Genomic DNA, 23,971 nt, shown 5'->3' with positions numbered 1-23,971 from the left:
TCCAGAGGGGGTGTATAATAATAATCTCACAGTCTATGCATCAGAGTGTTTTTTATTTCAATAAGTCCAAAATTCTACAAAATCCAATACAGAATAGAGAGCGAGCTTTCGAGCTGACATGGATAAGAACGTGTGTTAGAATAGCTTTTACCTACCTGGGTCGAGTTACTCCTACAACCCATCAACATTGATGACTATGAAAATATTTTCCCATTGAGTATTTGAGAAGCGCTCACTCAGTGTTAAATTAGACCTGTGTCTGGAGAGATGCTGCTGCTGGAGGTGAGAAGCTCCTTCTGTGAAAGTCAGACATTCTATTAACAGTAACGTGCCTGTGTCCATTGGCTTTCCATTACTACAACAAACTATTTAAGACAAACAACTTCTAAGAACGGAGAATTTATTTTGGTTCATGGTTCTGGAGGTCTTGTTCCGGTGGTCGGGAGACCCACTACTTTTGAAGCTGTGGTGAGGCAGCACAGCATGGCAGGAGCACATGATACAGCTCGCTGCAGCCAGTCAGGAAGCAAAGGAGAGACAGGAAGGGGTGGGTCCTCCATATCCCTTCAAGGACACACCCTTACGTTCCTTCCACTAGGCTTCAGTTCCCATAGGTTCGACTATCTCCCGATATCTCCCCAGGGTGGCCACCAGACCCTCATCAACTCCTAGGGGACACTCCAGGCCGAAGATACGGCATTGCCCAAAGATAAAGACATGCTTCATTAAGACAATTGCTTTGCATATTTTCTAATGGACACTGAAAACCCCAAAGTTAATATCCACTCTATGGCACTGATAATTTAAAAAGTATTTATTTATTTAATATGTGTATGTGCATGAATGTGTGTACTTTCACATGCGTGCAGGCACATAGCTGCTAAGCTATGCACGTGGCAGTCAGGACAGCTCTCTGGAGTCAGTTCTCTCTGGCCATCTCCGGAGAACTGACTCCGGTTGTCACACCCATGCACAGAGCCTTTACTTGCTGAATCATCATCTTGCTAGCTCCAACTCCAATAATTTTAAAACACACAAATTTAAAGCAGGAATAATACAAAAGAATCCTATCTGGCCCCAGACTCAATTTTATTTGGACAAGGGGGATGAGACCAGGTCAACTTGGGCATAATTTTAATATTCTCTAAAGTAATGTTGGTCCTTTTATTGATAGCATTTACATTGCATTAGGTATGATAAGTCATCTAGAGCTAAAGTGTGTGTGAGGGTGTGTTTAGATTCTATGCAAATACATCACCATTTGAAACAAAGGACTTCACCATCAATGTTGAGGGGTCTGAATTCCACAAGGTTTTCTTGTTGAGTTACCTCCCTGTGGGACTAAGGCAGGGTGAGCTGTGTGGAAATGCACCTTTTACCCTGATGTCATGTCCATACTAATGAACTCTTCCCACAAAACATTAATCCACCCATATGTACCCGTCACCTCGTGAAGGTTTCTGCTTCTCAACACATAAACTTTGGGGACACAGTTAAACCACAGTAGGCCCTACCATTTGTGACCTTGTTTAGCCTTCATAAACTCTTCAAAGGATCCAACTTCAAAGTCACACTGAGACTCAAGACTTTTTCAACATAACGGATTGGGAGAAAACCTAATATGATACCTAATATAATGCAAATGCTCTCAATAAAAGGACCAACATTACTTTAGAGAATATTAAAATTAAGTCCAAACTGACCTTGTCTCATCCACTTCCTCCTCCAAATAAAACTAATCAAATCATTCAAGGGCTTTATCTCACTCAGTCACAGCACTACACCCATGTGTCCTTCTAGCTTTGGGGGTGAGCAAACTGACTCTCGTACTGGTTTTAGAGCCCCAAGAAGTCTCCCGTAACCTATTAATAGTTTCCCACACTTTTACACATCCCTTGGGTCTTTACCCACAGACCACTTCTCCATGACACCTCACTCCCTACTTGACCTTCACAACTCCCAACTCCAACCTGCTCAACACTCCTACTTCCCTTTATCACTGTCGAGTTCAATGTTGGGCATACCGTATATCTTATCTACTTGCCATCTGTACCGGGCTTCCTGCTGGCCGGGGTTGTTTGTTTTGTTCAGATTGGTCTTCATCATTTCAATACACACTTTCCCAGTGAGGTGACAGAAGCTCATGGCTGTTTTCAAAGGTGTGCTGCTGATGGGATATTAACTATTGCACACTGGGTCTGGTCTGAACCAACAGTGACTTCTGCTTTCTCTGCTAAGGAAACTTACTGTCTGCACACGTCTTTCTGGCTGCTGACTTTGCATTGCTTCTCAGAATCCATTATTTCTTGTCTCTTTCTTGTGTGCTTAGAACATGCTGAAGTCAGCTACATTCAAATTCATAAATTTAGACCTCAAGGGCCTTTTCTATGAAAGCCCAAGGTTTATTGAAGTGGCAGCATAAATAGCAATACTGGACATAGTTAGAAACTTTGCACCAAAGAGAAACTGATTGAGTGCCTGCCATGTGGGTACTTCAGGACTGCTGGGTTTCATTCAACTTTTACCACAAGCCCATGTGTCATTAGGGGTCTTAGTGAGCCTTAAGTCTTCTGATGATGTCCTTCCACTCAGAAGCCCACACTGTTCCTTTAACAAAATCTACATGTTTTTCTTCCAGTATACTGTTAATGTACATGTACAAATGTTAAGAATTTTATGTAACAACATGCTTATCTTCTCAAAGGTGATAATACATTCCCTGTCTGGACAACACCTCTGACTTCTCATACTTGTCCACTTGAACACAGTCTTGGGCTTGACAGGGACCAGAAAAGGACAGACCTGTATGTGATATGATCTAGCAGTCTCTGTAGCAAAAGTCTATGGATGACATTCTCCAAGAGGACTACTCAAAGGTCCTCAGTAATTCTCCAAAATGAGTGTAACAGAGTTATTGAGCACATGGACTCAAACCCTAGCTCTCACATTTAGTGGCTACAAGCAAAGATACTGTATTTATCTGCAAAATGGGGTGACAAAATGTATTGGTTAGTTTTTGTCAACTTGACCTACAATAGAGCCAGCTAAGAGGAGAGAATCTCAGTTGAGAAAAATGCCTTTTAGGATCAGCCTGTAGGCAGGTCTGTGGGGGCATTTTCTTGATTGATTGATGATTTGTAGTCTGCATGTAATAGACATTCCTGCACTGTCCTGCTGTGTGAACCCTGTTCCTATAGAGCTTTGTTTATTCCCCTGGGAGGATCACCTCTCATTAGGCAAGATGTCTCACCCCAAACAATGAAGCTTAGTGCACTCGAGGACATCATATGAACAGCCGCCATTGGGCCATGGGACCTTCTGTGTCCTGAGCACATCTAGTGAACTGCTTTGTATGTTTTTCAGCTCCTGCTTTGAACTCTTGAGTTATCCAGAAATAATCCCCACAAAGGCCAGTAAAGGTTCCCGTGAGGAGCATGGCCTCTAGCTTCCTAGTTCTGCTGAATCTCCTATTTGACTTCAATTCCTCCACAATGGATCACTAGACCGGAATAATGACTGATGTTGGGGGACCTCGTCCACGGTGGGTTGTGCTCTTCCTGGGGCTGTGGTCTTGGGGGCATATAAGAAAGCAGGCTGAGCAAGCCATGGAGAGCAAGCCCGTAAGCAGCACTCCTCCATGGGCTCCAGTTCAGTTCCTGCCTCGAGTTCTTGCCCTGAGTTCCTGCCCTGACTTCCCTAAGTGATGGAGTGTGACCTGAGAGCTCTAAAAGGAAATAAACACCCTTCTTCACCCCCAAGTTGCTTTTGGTCATGATGTTTTATCGCAGCAACAGAAACCCTTAACTAAGACAACAACAATGTTAATTATGATGATGATGATAATGGTAATGTTGCTTAGAGAGGTTCTATGCACATTAAAAGGAATTAATACACAGAACAACTTATAATTGACCCTAGCTCTGTAAGACAATTCAACCAGTGCAGTTCATTAATGCCACAGTTGCTTTTTCATTTGAATGAAGGAGTCATACATCCTTCCCTTTAGGTGACAGATAAATTTTTGCTTGTTCTCTGCTCTCTCAACCTGATGAGTATCATCAAGCTGACCACGAACACTCTTGAGTAAGTGCCAACAGATGAATAGGGAATTATCCACTAGAGCAGTGGTTCTCAACCTTCCTAGTGCTGTGACCCTTTAATACAGTTCCTCATGTCGTGGTGACCCCCAATCATAAAATTATTTGCATTGCTACTTTATAACTGTAATTTTTTTGAGACAGGGTTTCTCTGTGTAACAGTCCTGGCTGTCCTGGAACTCACTCTGTAGATCAGGCTGGCCTAGAATTCGCAGAGCTCTACCTGCCTCTGCCCCCGGCACCCCCCCCCCCCCCCCCCCCCCCCCCAGTGCTGGGATTAAAGGTGTGCACCACCACCTCCTGGCCATGACTATAATTTTATAGAGGAATGGAGTCTCAGTCCCTAAGACCATTGGAAATATGTGTTTTCTTTTGGTCTCAACCCGCAGATTGAGAACCACCATTCTACTGTGTTTATAGAACAGGATTTTCCTTTGTACTTCATTTATTTTTGAGATTATAATATAATTATATTTCTCACTTCCCTTTCCTCCCTTCAAACCTTCCCACATACCTCTCCCTTCTCTTAAATTCATGGCCTTTTTTTTCATTGCTATTGCATGCATATATGTATATACATATATATTCCTAAATATAACCTGCTCAGTTTTTATAGTGCTACTTGTATGCATGTTTTCAGGGTTGATCATTTGGTATTAGATAAGCAATTAGTGTCTCTTTCCTGAGGGAGACGATTTCTCCTGCTCCCAGTTTTCCTCGGTTGTCTGCAGATCTTTGCATGGGGTAGAGACCTGGTGGGCTTTTCCCTGTCCACTTTGGCATGCCCGTTTGTGTCATCTTTGTTCAACTGTCACTTAGGCAATCATATTGGGAAGAATTCATGGGTGTAACTTCTGACATTGCTAGCTGACACAATTGCACATTCTGTTCCTACAGCTCTTACAATCTTTCTATCCCCTCTTTCACAATGTTCTCTGAGCCTTAGGTGCAGAAGTGTTTTGTAGATGTATTCATCGGGACTGGGCTCCAGAACTCTGGATTTTGATTGATTATAGTGTTCTGTCGGGGGTCTCTGTTGCAAAGAGAAGGTTTCTTGATGAGGGTTGAAGACTACACTTATCTGTAGCTATAAGGACAAATGCTTAGGTTGCTGTTAAGGATTATATAGGTTTAATAAAGTAGTGGTTGTAGATTCTTCTCTGATATGCATGACTTCACTGGCACTGAGTAGTTAGCCATGTTTCCGGTTACCAGGCATGGTTTCCCTCTTGTTGAGAGGTTCTAAAGTCCATTTAGGGAGCTGTTGGTTACCTGTAAGATATGCATGCCACTACTGCACCCTTAGGTTATTATGCCATGCTGGTAGTTAATGTGGTTCATAGGCATCATAGTTAAGAAGGACTATTGGTTGCCTCCATCCTTTGAAAATTTGCATGGTGCCTTCTGGTACCACGAAAGCTAGTCATCAGAGAGGAGAAATCCAAGTTAATTCCAGCTCAAGGGGTCTCTGGGCCCTGTTTCTGAAGTGCATGGTATCTTCAGCAAAAGGACTTACCATGCATCTGTAGAGGGCAACCATGGGCAGCAACAATAATATGCTGTATGCTTTAAGAATCTGTTGGACAGCCTCGCCCAACAAAAGAGGGCTTCTCTTGTCTGGGACTGGGTTTTTGTTGTGTGAACTTAGGCTCTCAGAGGAAGCATTTGTCATGCCAGATGAGAAAAGTTCATTAAAACTGTATACCTATATTGTACACAGAATTATGCCTATTATAAGGTTGTTTTTAAGTGGATAGTTAATATCCTGATTCCTTATAGCTTCTTCAGACATCCTTATTGTTATTTTGCTCCTCCCCCTTCTCCTGTTTGCCTCCCTCCCTCAAGAGTGCTTCTTTCCCATTTCCCCACCAGATCACCGGTGTCTTGATAGTCCCCTTAACTCTCCTCCTATCTTCTGTATTCCTCTCCGTCCTTCTCCCTCTCCTTCTCCTTTCCCTCTCAGATAACTTGACTTGTGCCCTGCTATTCTCCTTCACCCTCCTCCTGCCTTCTTCTGTATTTGCCTCCCTTCCCCTTTCCTAGGGAGCTCCCCCTTTCCATTTCCCCCGATCTGTCATGTGTACTCTATTCCCCTCTCTATGCTCCCCAACCCTCCTATCCTGGCAATGGACCCATTTCACTTTCCTGGTTTCTACAGTTACTATAGGTTATGTGCTCACATCTGAAGATTTGGAGTTAGGAGTCCTCCATGACTTTCTGGGCCTAGGTTACCTCCTATGATCTTTTCTAGCTCCATTGATTCATCTGCAAAGTTCGTGATTTCATCTCTCTTTACAGCTGGATAATATTCCATAGTGTACCATATTTTCATATCCATTCACTAGTTGAAGAACATTTAGGTTATATCTATGTCCTAGATATTGTGAATAGAGCAGCATTGAACATGGCTGATAAGTATCTGTGGAGTAGGATGTTGGGCATATGCCAAGAAGTGCTACATCTGGGTCATATAGTAGATTTATCTTTAGCTTTTACAGAATTCTCCACACTGATTTCCACAGTGGCTGCACCAGTTTACAATCCCATCAACAGTGAATGAGGGTTGCCCTCCATCCCCTCCAGCTTTTCTTTGGTTCTTTTGTGTGGAGACCCACAGAGGCTTCTTAGTGAGAACTTACTCAGAGTCCGAGAATCTGAGCTTGCTTTACCCAGCAGGGCTGCATAAGGGGTTGATTTGACCACGGGCATGGTTACCAGGTGTTTGGAAGGATCTACACTTGGCTGTTCAGTGTGCTTTGACCTAGCAAGGGGGAGGTCTTTTGCCCCGCCCTTTGGCATTGTTATAAAAAGTCCTTTGAAATAAATGGAAAAGGCCATTGGGTATTGACCCAGGTCCTCCCGAAGCTATCCTGTGTTTCTCTCTTTCTCCTCTTTGCTTTCTACCTAATATTTTCTTATCCCTCTCTCCTCCTCATAAGAACCCTTGAAAAGGTGGGAGCTGGCTTCCCACACTTTTGTTGATCTGTTTTGATATTTTGGCTGGGGTAAGATGAAATCTCAAAGTTGTTCTGATTTGTATTTCTCTAATTGCCGGAGGTGATGAGATATTTCTTAGCCATTTTTTCTTCGTTTTTGAGAACTCTCTATTCACGTTCCAGACCTAGTTTTTGAATGGGTGATTTGTTTTTGTCTGTTTTTTTAAAGTTATTTAAATATTCTGGATATTAATCTTCTGTCTGATGTACACCAGGCAAAGATTCTTTCCCATTCTGTGGGCTTCCACTTCACCTGGTCGATTGTTCCTTTTGTTGTGCAGAAACTTTGTAGTTTTATTAAGTTCTATTTGCCAACTGTTGGCCTTAATCCTTGGTCAAAAGTAGTGCTATTCAGGAAGTCTGTTCCGACACCTGCATCATGCAGGCTACCGTTGTGCTTTCTTATAGCAGTTACAGTTTTACACTGAGGTCTTTCACCCAAGTGGAGTTAGTTTTTGTGCAAGGTGACAGATAAGGTTACTCTTCTGCATGTGGACATCCAGTTTGCCCAGCACCACTTGTTGGAGATGTTTTCTTTATAGTAACTTATGATTTTGGTACCTTTGCCAAATATGAAGTGGCTGAAGTTATGGGTATTAATGATTGGGTCTTCAGTTTTGTTACATTGGTCTATAGTCTGCTACTGAGCCAGTTCAATGTTGTTTTTATTATTATGGCTTTATAATATACCTTCAGATCTAGAATGGCGATCCCTCTGAATTGTTCTTTTTATTCAGGATTGTTTTGACTATCTGGGGGTTGTTTGGTTCCACATAAAATTTTACGATAGTTTCTGTTTCTGTGAAGAATGTGATGGGGATTTTGTTTGAGATTGCATTGGATCTGTAACAGTTTTAGTGAATGGTCATTTATTACAATGTTAATTCTCCCAATCCAGGATCATGGAATACCTTTCCATTTTCTTGTGTTTTTAATCTCTTTCTTCAGAGGTTTAAAGTTTTCATTGTAGCAGTCCTTCACTTTCTTAGTTAGGCTTATTCCTAGATATTTTATTTTCTTTAAGGCTGTTGTGAATGGGAGTGTGCCTATGATCTCCTTTGGATGTTTATTGTTGGTGTAAGAAAAGGTTATTTGTGCCAGTTGATTGTGTACCCTGCCACATTACTGATTTTTTTTTTTTCATTCTAGAGGTTTTCTGGTAGAATTCTGGGATCTCTAATGTACAATGCTATCTGCAAATAGGGGTAGTTTGACTTCTTCTTTTCCTATTTGTATCACTTTAATTTCCCTTTCCTGCCTTATTGCTCCAGCTAGTATTTTGAGCACAATATTATAATGGTGTAAGGAGAGTGGACTTCTCTGTCTCCTTCCTGACTGCAGGGATTGTTTTAAGCAATTGACTGTGGGCTGCTTAAATATAGTTTTTTATTGTTTTGAGGTATGTTCCATCTAGTCCTACATTCTCTAGGTTTAGTTTTTTTTTCATCATGAAAGTATGTTAGATTTTGTCAAAGGCTTTTTCTGTATCTATTGAGCTAATCATGTGATTTTTTTCTTTAAATCCATTTATGTGTTCTTTGTTTCATTTATTGACTTACATGTGCTGAACCATTTTTGCATTTTAGAGATCAAATCAAATTGGTCATGATGTGTAATCTTTTTGCTATATGTATGCATTCTGCTTCAAAGTGTCTTAAGTCTGTGCTCATCATGGATGTTGGCCTGTAGTTTTCTTTCTGGTTGTGTCTTTACCTGGTTTGAGTGCTAGATAGAGAGTTTCTGGCTTCATAGAAGGGGTTGGAGAGTGCTCCTCTTTCTAATTTTTTTGCATACTTTAAGAAGACTGGCTGTAGATCTTCTTTGAATGATTTGTAGAATCCTGCTGCGAATCCATCTGGATCCAGACTTCTGTTTTAGCTGAAAGGCTTTCTCTTTCTGTTACTATTTCAGTCCCTCATTTGTTATGAGTCTGTTCAGGTTGATGACTTCTTGGTTTAATTTTGTGGTTTGCCTGAATCTAGAAATTCATCCTTTTTTTTTTTTTTTTTTCCGGTTTTCCAGCTTAACGGAATCCAGGTTTCAAAATATTCCCATAGAATATTCTGAATTTTTTTGGTAGCCATTATATTTCCCTGTTCATTTATGATCTGTTAATTTGAGTCTTCTCTGTCTTTTTTTTAGGTTAGTTGGTGCAGGGGTCTCTCAGAGCAACAATCCATGGGAGATAGAAAGAAAGTTTGGTTCAGTACAACTCAGCAGTGGTGTTGGTTCAAACTACAAGAGTCTGGTGCCGGGTAGTTTATTTTAGGCATATTTAAGTACAATACAATTTGAAAGAAGTTTCTAGTGTAACACAATCCTGTGTGCACAACAAATCTTAAGACATGACTGCATTGAAACTCTTGTAAAGGACGTGTGACATCTTCCATAAAGACAGGTTCTGTAGATTAGCAGGCTCAAGGTAAACACGCATGGGCAGTAACTTTTACTAGTTGATAAAAAGTAATCCCACCATCCCACAGAAGAACCAGAAAGTACTTGCTGAAAGCAAAATATTTAGAGAAAACAGACATTCAGACAAAACCATAAAAGGCCTGTAATAAGAATAAGTGCATTTCAAGGAAAACAAACTCATTTTCATTTATAGAACCAGTTAAAGCCTTAAAAGTCCAAGTGGAAATGAAAATATGCAGGCACGTGTAAACATTCTACAAAAGATTGCCATCTTTTCCTGAGTGTACTAAAGTTACAGACAGGAGGTGACAAGCAGGCCGAGCAGGAGCATTTTTTTCTTTCTTTCTACACATTACTTCCCTCTGTCTTCGTATTCCTGTCTGGAAATCTTCATCTGTTGAACGGTGCCCGGAGATGCTGGAATGGAGCCCACCTCCGCTCCACCCACTGTTTGCAGTCAGTTTCAAGCACATGCTTGGGGAAGTTTTCGGAGAACGCTCTTTATCTAAAAACTTTATCAGTAAAACTGTATTAGCATGTTTCCTCCAGCAACAATCACTGCCCTAGAGACGTGGCCTGGTGTCAGTGTCACACATTCCCAGTGACGACATGCCTGGGCCCCAGCATTGGGTTCCCAGATAATCCCTTTACTTTGGAAGGGTCAGATAATCCTTCAGGACTTTTTAGCCGCTCTGCACCATAATCACAGTTGTAACCAGAGGGGAATTCGCAGTGAACGGTTGACATCTGTGCGACCATTTGCTCATCGCTGGTGGAGTCTGACACCTGAAGAATTGAAGCTTGAAAATCTTGGAAGACGCAATTGCGCGTGGAATTGTGCCAAGACCCTGTGACCCGGGGCAGTTTCCCTTTTCTTTTCCGGTTTGCTGGAGAGCCTTTCCAAACAGCCTCTTTTGATGCACTCGTACGTGGAGAGAGAGTTCTGAATTCGTTTCCTGGACTGCATGGTGATGAAGACAGCAGCACTGTGACGCCACTTCCAGAGAGAGGCAGTCCCCTGCAGCTGTGGCCACCTCCTGCAGCAGGAGAGCAGTGGCTACTCACCCCACTGCTCAGCCACTCCTGCTGCCTTTCTGATTTTTTTTTTTTTTTTTGACCTGAGGATCGAACCCAGGGCCTTGTGCTTGCTAGGCAAGCACTCTGCCACTGAGCTAAATCCCCAACTAATGTAGGCACTTACTGCTATAAACTTCCCGCACAAGACTTATTTCAATGTGCCCCAGAGGTTTTGTTGTGTTTTGTTTTGTTTTTTTGGTTTTTTTTTTTCATTTTCATTTAATTCCAGGACTTTTATTTCTTTCTTAATTTCTTCTTTGACCCATTCATCATTCAGTAATGAGTTGTTTAATCTCCATGGATTTGTGTATTTGACAGATTTTTTTTTTTTCTGTTAATTTTAAGTTTTATCACATTGTGGTCAGATAGGCTACAGGGAATGATTTCAGTTTGTGTGAGTGTGTAAAGATTTGTTTTGTGTCCCAGGATGTGGTATATTTTAGAAAGGCTTCCATGTGCTGTTGAGCTGGATGGAATATTGTGTAGACACCTGCTAAGTCTATTTGATGGATGATGTCAATTGATTCTAATGGTTCTCGGGCTTTTTTGTCTGTTTGTTTGTTTTTGTTTTTTGTCAAAGTGGGGTATTGGAATCACCTACTATTAATAAATTGATGTTAATCAATGTCTTTAAATCCAGTGGTAGATTTTTGTGAAATTGGCTGCCCCGGAGTTTGGTGCACATGTGTTTGAATAGTAATGTCTTCTTAGTTAACTGTCCTCTTGATGAGAATGAAATGTCCCTCTTTAACTGTTCTGAAATGTGTGTATTGTGGCCATTGGGTTGTTGGTTTGGGGTCATATTGTTTCTGTTCTCAGTGACATTTTGTGTCTTAACAACCATGGACTTGTTCTTCTTTCTACAGTCTCTCTGCTATAGTCTTTCTTCTCTTTAGCCCCAAATATTGCTTCCTGTATTTTCTTTAGATTGATTTGTTGATCCTGGCCCAAACCTAGAGGTCCTTTGAGGGGCAGGCAAGGAAGGTCAGACTAATTGGTTCACTAATTGTCGGACCCAGGTCAGATCTGGGGGGGCTGAGAAAAAAAGCATTGATGAGGAGGTCAGGGAACTCACCTGCTGAGACCCTGAAGGAGGACAGTGGGAAATCTGGGTCCAGGGTGGTGGTGGTGGTGGTGGTGGTGGTGGTGGTGGTGGTGGTGGTGGCGGCTGGTAGGGCAGGTCCTGGCAGAAGGCTAGAGCTTGGCTGTGGCTAGATGGGAGAGGCCGGACTAAATTGGGGAAGTGGTTGTGGGACCCAGGCTAGATCTGGCAGATCAAAGAAAAGGTGTGTTTGGGAAGGTCGGGGTACTCAACAGGCTAGATCCTGGAGGAGGAACTGGGAAGTCTGAGTAGTTAGGGGATACTGTAGGTGGACCAGAAGACCAGAACTTAATTTTCATTTGAAGATCATTCACCTTGATTTTGATTGGCTGTTCAAAGCTCACTCTCTGATGTGCTTGTGTCAAGTTTTATTGACCCCAGCAGTGTATGACACCCTCTCCATCACTGGGGTCACAGCAGGAGAGCTTTATTTAAGGATCTGTCTGATGTGTGTGACAGAGCCTCATCGGGTGTCTCATTTTCACTCCCTTGATTATCTATTAACTTGACCTTATGGTCCTTCCAGATTTCTCTTTCTTTCTTTCTTTCTTTCTTTCTTTCTTTCTTTCTTTCTTTCTTTCTTTCTTTCTTTCTTTCTTTTTCTTTCTTTCTTTTTTGTTATTGAGACAGGGTTTCTCTGTGTAGCTTTGTGCCTTTCCTGGATCTCACTCGGTAGCCCAGGCTGGCCTCGAACTCAGAGATCTGCCTGCCTCTGCCTCCTGAGTGCTGGGATTAAAGGTGTGCGCCACCACCGCCCGGCCCTTCCAGATTCCTTTTTCTGCGAGTTGCTTATTCACTAGCATTTTATTAGTGAAACATTTCATAAAACCGGCCAGGGTTTAAGGAGTGGGCAAACAGAATGCAGTCTGAAATGGGTAGTGCAGCATGCAGATGCAGAGGGCAGGCAGGCAGGCAGGCACGGGGGCAGCCATCACTGGCCATCCAGTCCACAGGCCCATTTATTACTGTAACTTGTTATTATGTTAAATTATACAACTGCGTCTTCCAAATGATAATCTTTTGTAATTCATACAAGTCTTATTTCCCAGCATGAAACCTCATCACATTTTAATGTCTTTTGATTCATAGACATTTTCAGTGTTAATTTAGTGACAACTACTGCTATTGTCTCTCATAAACTAGCTTTGTGTCTCATTTGAGGCTATCTTTGCTAACTTAAAGTCATGGAACTAGTCCTTTTCTTACAGATGCTTCACATTTTGTATGCGTGTTTGGATCATGAACCATTTGGTGTTTATTTTAGTACATAATTAAAAACTATTTTAGCTTGTTTTTACACAGGAAGCCAGTTGTCCCAACACAATCTGGTGGTGAATCCAAAGTCCATCAGTGACTTGTAATGTCCTTTTTTAGAAGTTTCCATGTATTTATGGATCCTTATTGTCTCCCTACCTATAAGTAAACAGTGTTTTGAAAAACATGGGCTTAAAGTAAGTTGCATATGTGTTGGGAGGAGGATATGCTTACCAACGTATACATGTGTGGGGAAGTATGAATGTCATATGTGAGCATGTGGGGGCCAGAGATGGGTGTTCGGGTTCTTGCTTGATCACTATCTGCCTTACTTTTTGAGACAGGGTCTCCTATGAGCTCACTGATTGGCTAAGCCCCCAATATCTTCCCATCTCCCCTTCCCAGTGCGCACTGACACACCTGGCTTTTACAGGAGTCCTGAGGATCTGAACTCAGGTGCTCATGCTTGCTCACCTGGGACCCTAAATAAGTCTTAATATTTTGTTGGAAAGCCTCCTCGTGTCTTCATTTTTTTGTGGTTCTTTAGCATTCAAAGTAGAATCTGCCTGTCAAATTTCAATTATTGATATTTTTGTTGCTATTGTATAAAACTTAAAAAAATCTAATTGTATTTTGTGTGATGCCAGTAGAAGTCCTACCAAGCATCTCCCTCCCTCCATCCCTCCATCCATCCCTCCCTCCCTCCCTCCCTCCCTCCTTTCCTTCTTTCCTCTTTCTTTCTGAAATTGATGAGCAGATTCTAAACAGAACATAAAACAGGTAGGAGTGATGGATATGGAAAATGGGAGGAGGAGGAGGAGGAAGAGGAGGAGGAAGGCCCTCACCCCAGAGGATGCTTTGTTTCTCACCAGATGAGTCAAGACTTTCATCACAATTAACGAAGTTCTCTGTGAAAGTTACAACACATAGAGACAGCACTCCTTTCATTTAGAGATATTTAACAGTGACGTTAAATAGCAAGAAGCTGCCCCCAAGACCTGAGTATATTTGGCCTTCCTTACTCTTTGTCTAGATGTGAACCTGTGAGGTCCTGGGAAATTCAAAGTGAAAACACACATTTCCCTTAGAGTTAAACAAGTCTCAATCCCCTGTGCACTCTGATGCCTCTAACTTATGACAGGCTGTCTTGCTCTCTGCCTCTTCCTCACTCCCTCCACTTCCATGGTCCAGATGCCCATGAACTGTATGTCACTGTATGTGATGGTTCTCTCTCTCTCTCTCTCTCTCTCTCTCTCTCTCTCTGTCTTATCACTTTAAGCTAGCCCTCCTGTTATTCCCATAAAGTCTCTAACACTCTGCGTTTTCTTCCTATATATCTTTTATAAAGCCCACTCATGGTTTCCATGGCTCTATCTCAGTGTTCTATTGCTGTGAAGAGACACCACCACCATGGCAACTCTTATATAAGAAAGCTTCCAATTGGGGTTTGCTTACAGTTTTGAAGATTTCATCCATTATCATCATGGCAGGGAGCATGGCAGCATACAGGCAGACATGGTGCTCATGAGTAGCTGAGAGTTCTACATCTGTATCTGCAGGCAGCAGGCAGAGATCAAGAGAGTGCCACTGGGCCTGGCTTGGGCTTTGAAACCCCAAAGCCCACCCCAGTGACACACTTCCTCCAACAAGCCACACCCACTCCAACAAGGCCACACCTCCTAATCCCTCTCAAGTAGCACCACTCCCTAAAAATGAAGCATTCAAATATATGAGCCTGTAGTGGGTAGCCATCCCAGCCTTGGCCTGGAAGTTCCAACCCCCATTGAGGCTTTGGTAATGGTCACGCCCACAAGGTGGGCCTGAGGGAGGAAGCTGAAGACCCAGGATTGAGAGGAGAGATCTCTCTTGGTTCTGGAACCCTGGATGCTGGAGGTAGACCGAGCAGAGTTCTCCAGAGAACACCGCCGGACTGCGCCATACCTTTGCCAGCCCCTGTTACCTATCCCTTCATTTGTAAGTTACCTCACAAAATAAACCTCCCTTTTAACTACATGGAGTAGCCTTAATAATTTCACCAATATGAGCCTATAGGGGCCATTCCTATTCAAACAACCATATACTCCATGCTTTCTTTTCTTAAGTAAGTCCTTGTTCTAATAGACACCATTAGATAAAAAAATCTCATAAGTCTAATTTGAATGGGTCTGTATAGTTCACTTATGCTCATGAATTTCATTATGTTCAGCAAAGCAAATAAAATCTGTTGTTATGAAAAAGACTTCTGACAGCTCATAATTACATAAAAATAAACACATCAGCAGCAAAGAAGGACAAAATTAAGATGTCAGCATTGAAAGATCTCATAACTAAAAAGCATGAGAAGCACTTGAAAACTCAGGACGTGTCAGCAAGATGGCTCAGCAAACAAAGGCTTGCTCCTGCCTCCAAGCCTGCTGATTCTAGTTCCAGCTCCAGGTCCCATGGCACTGAAGAAGCCAACTGACCCTGGCAAGTTGTCCTCTGCCTCCGAGTGCCCATCGTGACGCATGTGCCAGAGCATTCCAGGCACATTAGGTAAATAAATACATGAGATTTAAAAACTGCAGCAATGTTTGCTGTTTTGTGTAGTTATATTGAAACTGTGATGATGAATTTTTGCAGTGACTTGAGAGTAATTAATACTTTTTAGCATATCATGAAGTTAGTATTTAGAAAGGACAGACTGACATACGTTGTGCTAAATCTGCTTGGTGAAGGCATGACAGACTAAGATGTCGATTCTAATGGGAGTTCAATTTTCCTTGAAACTTATAGACTAAATCCCCAGGTTGTCAGGAAGTCAATGGCTCCATCCTCACAACTCAGGGATCACAACATCAGAACGAACAGTGCCGCTATGTAAGTTAATAGTATATCACAAAGGTGGAAATGAGACCTTCCAACTAGCTTTTTGAGTGATGCAAACAAATTTAAATTCATGTGTGTGTGTGTGTGTGTGTGTGTGTGTGTGTGTGTGTGTGTGTGTTTGGAGTTTTGATGTAGTCATTTAAATCCTTCAGCTAAAGAGTAAGAGAACAGAGGCAACTCTCCAGGCTGCTTCAAATGCTCTGATTCCTGTTTGCTCACATTGACTCTATGAAATCAAAACCCACTGACTTTGAGCCTAAAGTCCACATTTTGATGTGGTGGTCCCTGCTACATTTCCTTGGCCACTCAGCACAGGTCTCCTCTCCTTCCCCAACCCCATGCCCCACTCCCCCGCCAAGAGCCATAGCACCTCTTCCCCACCTCCATGCCCCAGCCCCCACAGTGCCATTCCTCATAAGGAATGGACATTTCTAGGACTAATAAAAAAAGAAACCTATGTGAGGCCAGGGATGTGGCTCAGTGGGTCGAGTGGTTGCTACACATGTGTAAGGCCCAGAGTCTGGATCTACAGGACCCACGTAAGAGCTGTAGCATGTGTCCACAGCCCCAGCTCTGGGGGAGAGATAGGTGGATCACTAGAGCTCATTGGCCAGTGCCAGCCTAGTCAATTGGTAAGCTCTAGGCTCACTGAGAGACCCCGACTCAAAAGGCACTGGACAATAGAGGAAAATACCCAACGTTGACCTCTGGCCTCAGACATGCATATGCACTCTCATACACACATGCACAGACATATGAATATGTCCACACAAAACTACACACAAAAGAAAAAGTCTATGTTGAGTTTTTATATCTTGGAAAGCAAAGCCCACCTTCTATAAGATGATTCCAGACTGTGGATCTTTTTATAATTATATGTTCCTCCAACAAAGCCAAAAAACTTGATCAGGATTAGAACAGATTATTTGTGCATATAAATTTCAAGTGCATATTTTCTCTGTGAACTTTCAATGACATTATCATTGGTGCTTTCAACAGACATTAGTAATGAAGGTGCATCTTTTCTACTAGTCTCCAATTATGCTATGTTTATTGGGTTTCTTTAAAAATAAGTGGAGTGTTCCCAGTTCAAGGAGGCAACAGAGGGCGACACAGGCTTGGGGACTCCGTGAGTCCTTCTGCTCCCACGGAGCTGGGGCAGGGGAGTCAGTGGGCTTCGCCTCAAAGCCAGTCTCAGATCAGGAACTGCCACATAGGCCATCGTCCGATGGACACAAGCCAGGCCTAGCATCAGACGGGGCCACGGTACTCTCTTACTTTAGCTACTTTATAAACTGTAGATGAAACCTGATCAGAGACTTTAACTATACTTTTCCTCCAATACAGCCAAGTTCTATATCTTTGGATTTAACCCATCACTGGTTTAAAAAAAAAAAAAAAAGCCAAAATATTACACCTGTTCTGATCAGTGCCATCATTTTCTATACTCCTTAGACAACATAACAAAGTAGCTATTGGCACACAGTCTCCACTGTGTTGGGATTGTAGATAACCTGGATGTGAATTAGAGCAGGACACTGTGCACAGATTCTGTGCTGTGTTACACCCTCTTATTTGAGGGCCTGCAGCATACTTGGGTGTTGGTACCCTGGGTCTTGGAAGCAGCAGGGCATATTATATTCAGTGTGATGCTCTGAGTTCATTGAACGCAGGCCTCCTGGATAAAGATGCAGATGTAATCCCAAGTACACTTCACAGCTGAAGAAAGACCACAAGAGAAGCTCTCCTGTTCCTTACGTCTGCTGAAAGCTGAAAAGGCATAAAACATGGTATTGATATAGAAATAGCTAGATTGATTTATATATTGAAAATGGTCAAGGTTGGAATCAAATTTTACTTTGAAAACAAACAAAAAGGCTCTTCAGATGAAAACATTCTCAGAAGTAGTTTACAATTCAAACACTGACTAGACAGTGTGCTGGTTGGTTTTTGCTAACTATACATAAACTAGAGTAATCTAGAAAGAGGGAAACTCAACAGAGCACTGGCAAGTCTGTGGTAGCATTTTCTCCATGAATGATTGGTGTGGGAAGCTCAGCCACTGTGGATGGTGCCCTCCCAGGGCACAGCTTTAGCTGCATACAACAGGGGTTTTTGTTGTTGTTGTTTTGTTGAAGTTTTTGTTGTTGTTGTTGTTGTTGTTGTTTTGAGACAGGGTTTCTCTGTGTATCCTTGGCTCTCCCGGAACTCACTATATAGACCAGGCTGGCCTTGTACTCCGAGATCCACCTGTCTCTGCCTCCTCCATGCTGGGACTAAAGTGTGCGCCACCACCACAACCACCATGAGGCAACACGGTTTTATATATTCTTTTTCCACGTGTCTCTAAGTAGTCACCTCTTCGTGCTGATATCAAACACATTACACTTCTGCTCATCGTCAGTCAATAGCACAATTACAGGTTCACTGCTTTATGCAATCGAATGTAAGTCATCTACAGGGGGGACTGAGAAGGTGCTGAATTCCACGGCCTCTCTAATCACTGGGTAATTAACTGCTGCTGGTGTGTGTGGGGTGTATGCTCACTTCATCCTGAAGCCAGAGAGTGGCCTTAAGTGAGAAACTGCAGCTCTGCCAGCTCCCTGTCCATCGTGGAAGATCTCACGTTCAGTCCAGAAAACAGATTTCTCAGAAAAAAGCGTCTGAGTTAGCAAAGCATCATGCCTCCTTTCTGAGCTGTTACCAACTCATCCCACTGGCATCTGGCGGCAGGAGGTCAGTCTTACTGGAGTGCCTTGTAGGTCTTGCTGCTTTCGAGATTTGTCTTTTTATGTGACCTTCAGTATTTTAATCACACTGTGTCCTGTGTGCATCGGTGCCTATCCTGTGCTTTTTGTATAGGTAGATAAATGCTTCTTTAAACAACAACAACAACAAACCATCAAGGAGTTTTAGCCATTTATAAAAAAAATCGCTGCCCTGCTTTCTGTGTCTACACTGTTGTTAAGCACTTCTCTGAGATTTTATTCATCCTTTCCACCACCTCTCCCTCCATCCCTTTCTTCCTTTCTCTATTTCAGTGCCTGGATTAAACCAGGACCTCCCAATCTGAGCCACATCCCCCTTCCTTCCCCCACCGTGTGTGTGTGTGTGTGTGTGTGTGTGTGTGTGTGTGTGTGTGTGTGTGTTCCTGTTGAATTTATCTTTGCATTCATTTATTCTTTTTCCCATTTTTTCCTAAATATATTTATTTTTGCAATGTACTTTTTTAAATAAATAACTTCTGTTCTTTCACACTTTTATACATGTACACTATATATTCGGTTCCTCTATCCCCCACTTCCCCCCATTTCCTTCCATCCCTACTACCCTCCCCCATCTCTGTTCCCCATTTATTAATTCTGGTTTTGTTTAGTGTCTGACTGACTGTTTAACTAGGGCCATCTGCATGATCCTGAGTTTTGGGCTAACAACCCTGTGAGTTGATTCCCTCTCTGTAGCTGTTAGGAAGGCCTGACTTCTCTGACCCCCTTGGCAGTCTGCACTTACTCTGAGTTTGTGCTTCCCATGTGTGATGATGCTTAGGCTCTCTCCCCACTCTGCCCCACCTACATCCTCTCTCCCTCTTCTTTCACTATGTTGCCTGAAGCTTAAGGAGCGATATGAATGTCTAGTCTAGGGCCAAGCCCTCAGCCATCTTTTGTTCTCAGCACCTTGGACAGCCAGGAGTCTGCCTTTTTTCTGTTCATTGCAAAGAGAGGGTTCTTTGTTTAAAGCTGAGATTAGCCTTTGTTTGTGGATATAAGCATAGATATTCGGTGAGTGGTTTGATGGTATATCAGTTCAGCTAAGCAGCTTTTTGAGGTCCCTGTGCCCCCAATCCTGGAGACTAATACCTCTTCAGTAATGGCTTTGGGTCAGATTTACAGTATCAGGCATAGATACCCTCTTATAGAGCCAGCCACAAACCTAAATATAAAGTGGTTGGTTACCCCTATAACAGTTGTGTCTTCATTGCACGAATGTGCACATCTTGCTTGGCAGATTGATGCTCTAGTTCATAACTGGCTTAAACCACTTCTAATTTTATCCCAGAGAAGCTTGCATATCATCTGGCTCCATGAGAGTCAGCTGGCAGGGAGGAATCTCCCAGCCTAGTTCCAGCTTGATTTATCTACATCTTGCATGCAAAGTGTGTGGTGACCACAGCAGTAGTTCTGGTGTAACCAGGAGGAATGACAAGACCCTATATTGTCTGGGGGACTCTGTGGCTTCCCTGACCAGTGACTTCCACAGTTGACACGGGGGCTTTCATTTAGTAATCCATTGCTTCTAAGATTGCTACTGTCTAATCATTCAAGGCTATCTGCCTTCAAACTTTCTTTCACGTTTTTAATTGGTGACCTACCAGATAGTAGGTTACCAAGTGGCTTTCTTATATCACCTTCATTTTGATTAACACCATCCCTGTTCCCTCATCTCTTTATCAATTCAGTTTTATTATATGTGCTGCTCAAGGAGTACCCGAATATATAATTGAGCATCTCTGGTCAGCTTTCCATTTTGGTTACTGTACATACCAGTAGCAGAACATCCACTTGACTGTGTTTCTTCTTTCCTACTGCTTTTCTGTCTGGTGTGACAGAGCTACCAAACCTCCCCAGGTGGCTTCCCTCTTTAATTCTTTAAGCATATCTGCAGTGGCAACTTTGATGTCCTTGAGTACTCAGCCCTCATCCTAACGGGGTTGCGATTGCATGCTTTTTCTCCTGACCCATACATAGGAGAAAGAGTCCATCCTTCTGTTTTGGTTTGATTTTGGTTTTTGTTTCCATAGTTTATAATTTTTGTTGCAAACTAGACATTTTAAAGAATTACAACAACTCTGAATTATCATCCCCTAATCAACTTCAAAACTGTAGTCTGCTCATTTGTTTAATCAGCTGTGTGTGTCTGTACATGTGTATTTCTGTGTGTATATGTGGTATATGTGTATAGTGTTTCCACATGTGTGCTTGTTTTTGACATAGGATCTCATGTATTCCAGGCTGGCCTCACACATGCTGTGTAACTGAGGGTGACCTCAAGCTTCTGATTCTCCTGTTTCCACCATCCAAGACTCAGGTACAGGTATGTACCAGCATTTCTGGTTTTATGTAGAGCTGGAGATGGAACCCTGGGCTTCAGGCATGCTAGGCAAGCACTATTCTGACTGAGCTGCATCCCTAGACCATGTGTTTGTTTCATGGCCTATTTGTTGGTGTTCACTGGTCACAGTGAGGGCAGTCTATTTCCTCCTCTGTGTAGTCTATGATGTGCATATCTCTTATTGTGCAACCTGGGCAAGCCCACACTCTCCCTTAATGGCTGCTCCTCAGATAACTGTGCATTGTTAAGGTCTCCTTGGCTCTTAATTAACCCCCATGTGCCTGGGTCTACCTCTTTTATGATCACAACCAACTCTGGATTGGTAAGGGATAGAGAGATAGTAAAGTCTTGGCCACACCCACTCAACCCAGCTTCTATCACACTGAACTGGGAGTTGGAGAAATCAGTGGGTCTTGGTTTAAATATTACAAACTCACTGCTCATACCAAGACTCAGACTATTTTCATGGATAAATATTTTCCCATTTGCTGTGCCCGAGACACTCTAAATGGATTTTCATTTGCTTTCCACAGGTGCAGCTGTCCACTGTAGAGTCTCCACAGGGCCTTCTACTATTATTCCAGTCCTTTCCCGACCACACGTACTTTGGTCTTTCCTTTTGAAACTTCTCTGTTTTACAATATAAACAATGGCTTCATAATATAGACACACCATGCTCGTGGATTCATATCACTTAGTATACATGGACTAGGTTGCTCAGGATCCCTTTTACTGGTGAAGTATTCCATCCAAGCAGTTGGGTGAACTCACATTTTGCACATCCGCCTGCTTTTCAGGATCCTTGGAGTGCTGGATCTCAGGGCTTTCACCATCTGGGGACAAAACAGTTACCAATTATTTCTGTCTGAGCCAACAGAACTGTCGCCGAGACCATGCTCATACTGATATACATTAATAATTAGTAAATTAGTTAACAGATTCTTATTAGCTACAGCCTTCACAGGTGTGCAGGTTAGTTTGTGTCAAATTGACACAAATGAGAGTCATTGGGAAGAGAGAATCTCAGTACAGAATGCCTCCAAGACATTGGCTTGTGGGCAAATCTGTAGGGCATTTTCTTTCAGTGACTGAGGTGGGAGAGCCCAGCCCACTGTGGGCAGTGCCATCCTTGGGCAGGTAGTCCTGGGATATCTAAGAGAACAAGTTGAGCTAGACATGGACAACAAGCCAGGAAGCAGTGCTTCTCCATGGCCTCTGCCTCAGTTTCTGCCTCTCGTCGCTTCCCTTGAGCTCCTGCCCTGACATGAGGGACTGACTGTAAGCTGTAAGGTGAAATAAATTCTTTTCTCTCCCAAGCTTCTTGTCACAGTGCTTATCACAACAAACCAGTACCACATGGGTGTATTTGGAGTGTTAATTCACATTTATCGTCTTTACATTGACTGTGAAATATGAGGAACATCATTAATGTGTCCTCAATAATACATTAAGAGCAATATTTTTTATATTTTTAAGGTTTTATTTATTTTGGAGTTTTTCTTACGTGTATGTCTTGTGCATAATTCATGTGCCTGGTACCCTAGAGGCCAGAAGAGGGCATCAGAATCCCAGGGACTGTAGTTAGAGACAGTTGTGAGCAACCAGTGGGTGCTGGAACTCAAACCCTGGTCCTCGGGAACAGCAGTCAGTGTTCTAAGCCTCTGAGCCTGTGCTCCGGCCCCAAGAGGAAGTATTTAAAAGAATGGTCGTCACAGCCACTTGTCTGGTACAGTTGCAAGAGTGAAGCAGTCCGCTGGACTTTTCCAGCACACTGACTGCATTTCCTAAACTGTGATCTAAACATTGTAAACATTTGGGCTGCAAACTGTAAATGTTTCCGTTTTATTACAAGAGAAACATTTCAAATGCCTCCAGCAGCCTTGTTACTCTAGACAACATTTTTCCTTGTTTGAAATCATAAAGCTCCCTAGCATGCCCCCTTCAGGAACTGTGAGATGATCCGTATCTGCGTCGTTCACGCAACATCTCCCCATACCCAGGCTAGCCGCAGGAAACTGCTAACAGCCAGAGACTCTTCCCCTGGTACTCCCGAATGTGTGTGTTTCATGGGTAAATAAACAACACAGTCAGGTACTAATCACAGCTCACAGCATCCCTTCCCGCCCTGAGAAAATTACAATAAACTAGCTTCTTCCAACTACTGAATGAGCAGCCAAGCCTCTGCCACTGTCGCCTCTCAAGCCGGAGGGCGTGTCCTGTTGGCGGGTCACCCGACCTCGCTGAAGACCGACCTCACAGAAGGATGTAAAGCGCGCTGTGCTGATGACTGATGTGGAGTTCTAGAGAGACCCGCTTGGAGAAAGGTTACAAAAGAAGACATCTGGCCCCTGGGCACCTTAAGACCCAGATAACCCGAGGGTTCGAGCCGAGATGGGACTACGGGTGGCTCCGCGTCCTCGCTGCAAGTCCTCAAGTTGAGCTGCGGCGGCTGGGACCTAAGCTAAGAGTCAGGTAGTGGACTGCCTGATGTTCCCACACTAGGAGCTGAGGAGCCAGGCAGCGCGACTCAGAGAGGAAGTCAGTGCACAGCCTGGGAACCCACAAGCGCGGTGCGGGGAGTGGGGAGGGTGTAGGGGTCCCCGGGTGCTGGAGTCCCCCGGCCCGGGTAGAAGGAGTGCAGTTGCTGGAGAGAGGCTGGAAGGGTGTACTTGGAGACCGCACTTGGACTCTTCAGGTAGGGGGATCGCTGGGACATCTGCAAGGGCCACGCGCGCAGGCGGGGTCTTGTGCAGTGCAGGGACTTAGAGCAGCGTGGAGATAGCGAAGCACTGGTCATGTGGACTGGGTTCCCAGGCTGCGCAGTGACCCCCACCTCCGCGACCTGGGGCAGCTGCTCCTAGAACCTGAGGGATGTGCGCGCCTGCGTGGGGGACGCCCCGCCTGGAGCAGAGTTGTCAACTCGGTTGTTGGGCAAGGAGGAACCAGCCAAGATCCAGGTTGTTCTGGAGCAAGAAAGAGTCTGTGTCTGGAGTGCAGGGGAATCCGGGGCTGTTTGCACCCCAGACCCCCCCCCCCCAAAGCACAACAGCATA

At 43.4% G+C, this 23,971-nt stretch overlaps 1 pseudogene; it reads right to left on the bottom strand.

The window, feature by feature from the left end:
• Nucleotides 1–9,800: 9,800 nt before the first annotated feature.
• Nucleotides 9,801–23,715, bottom strand: LOC118590748 (annotated as a pseudogene).
• Nucleotides 23,716–23,971: the final 256 nt, after the last annotated feature.

This window comes from Onychomys torridus, chromosome 9, assembly GCF_903995425.1.
Source record: "Onychomys torridus chromosome 9, mOncTor1.1, whole genome shotgun sequence".
Classification (NCBI taxonomy): domain Eukaryota; kingdom Metazoa; phylum Chordata; class Mammalia; order Rodentia; family Cricetidae; genus Onychomys; species Onychomys torridus.
The sequence above is the reverse complement of the archived record's forward strand: the minus strand, read 5'-3'. Positions and strand labels throughout refer to the sequence as shown.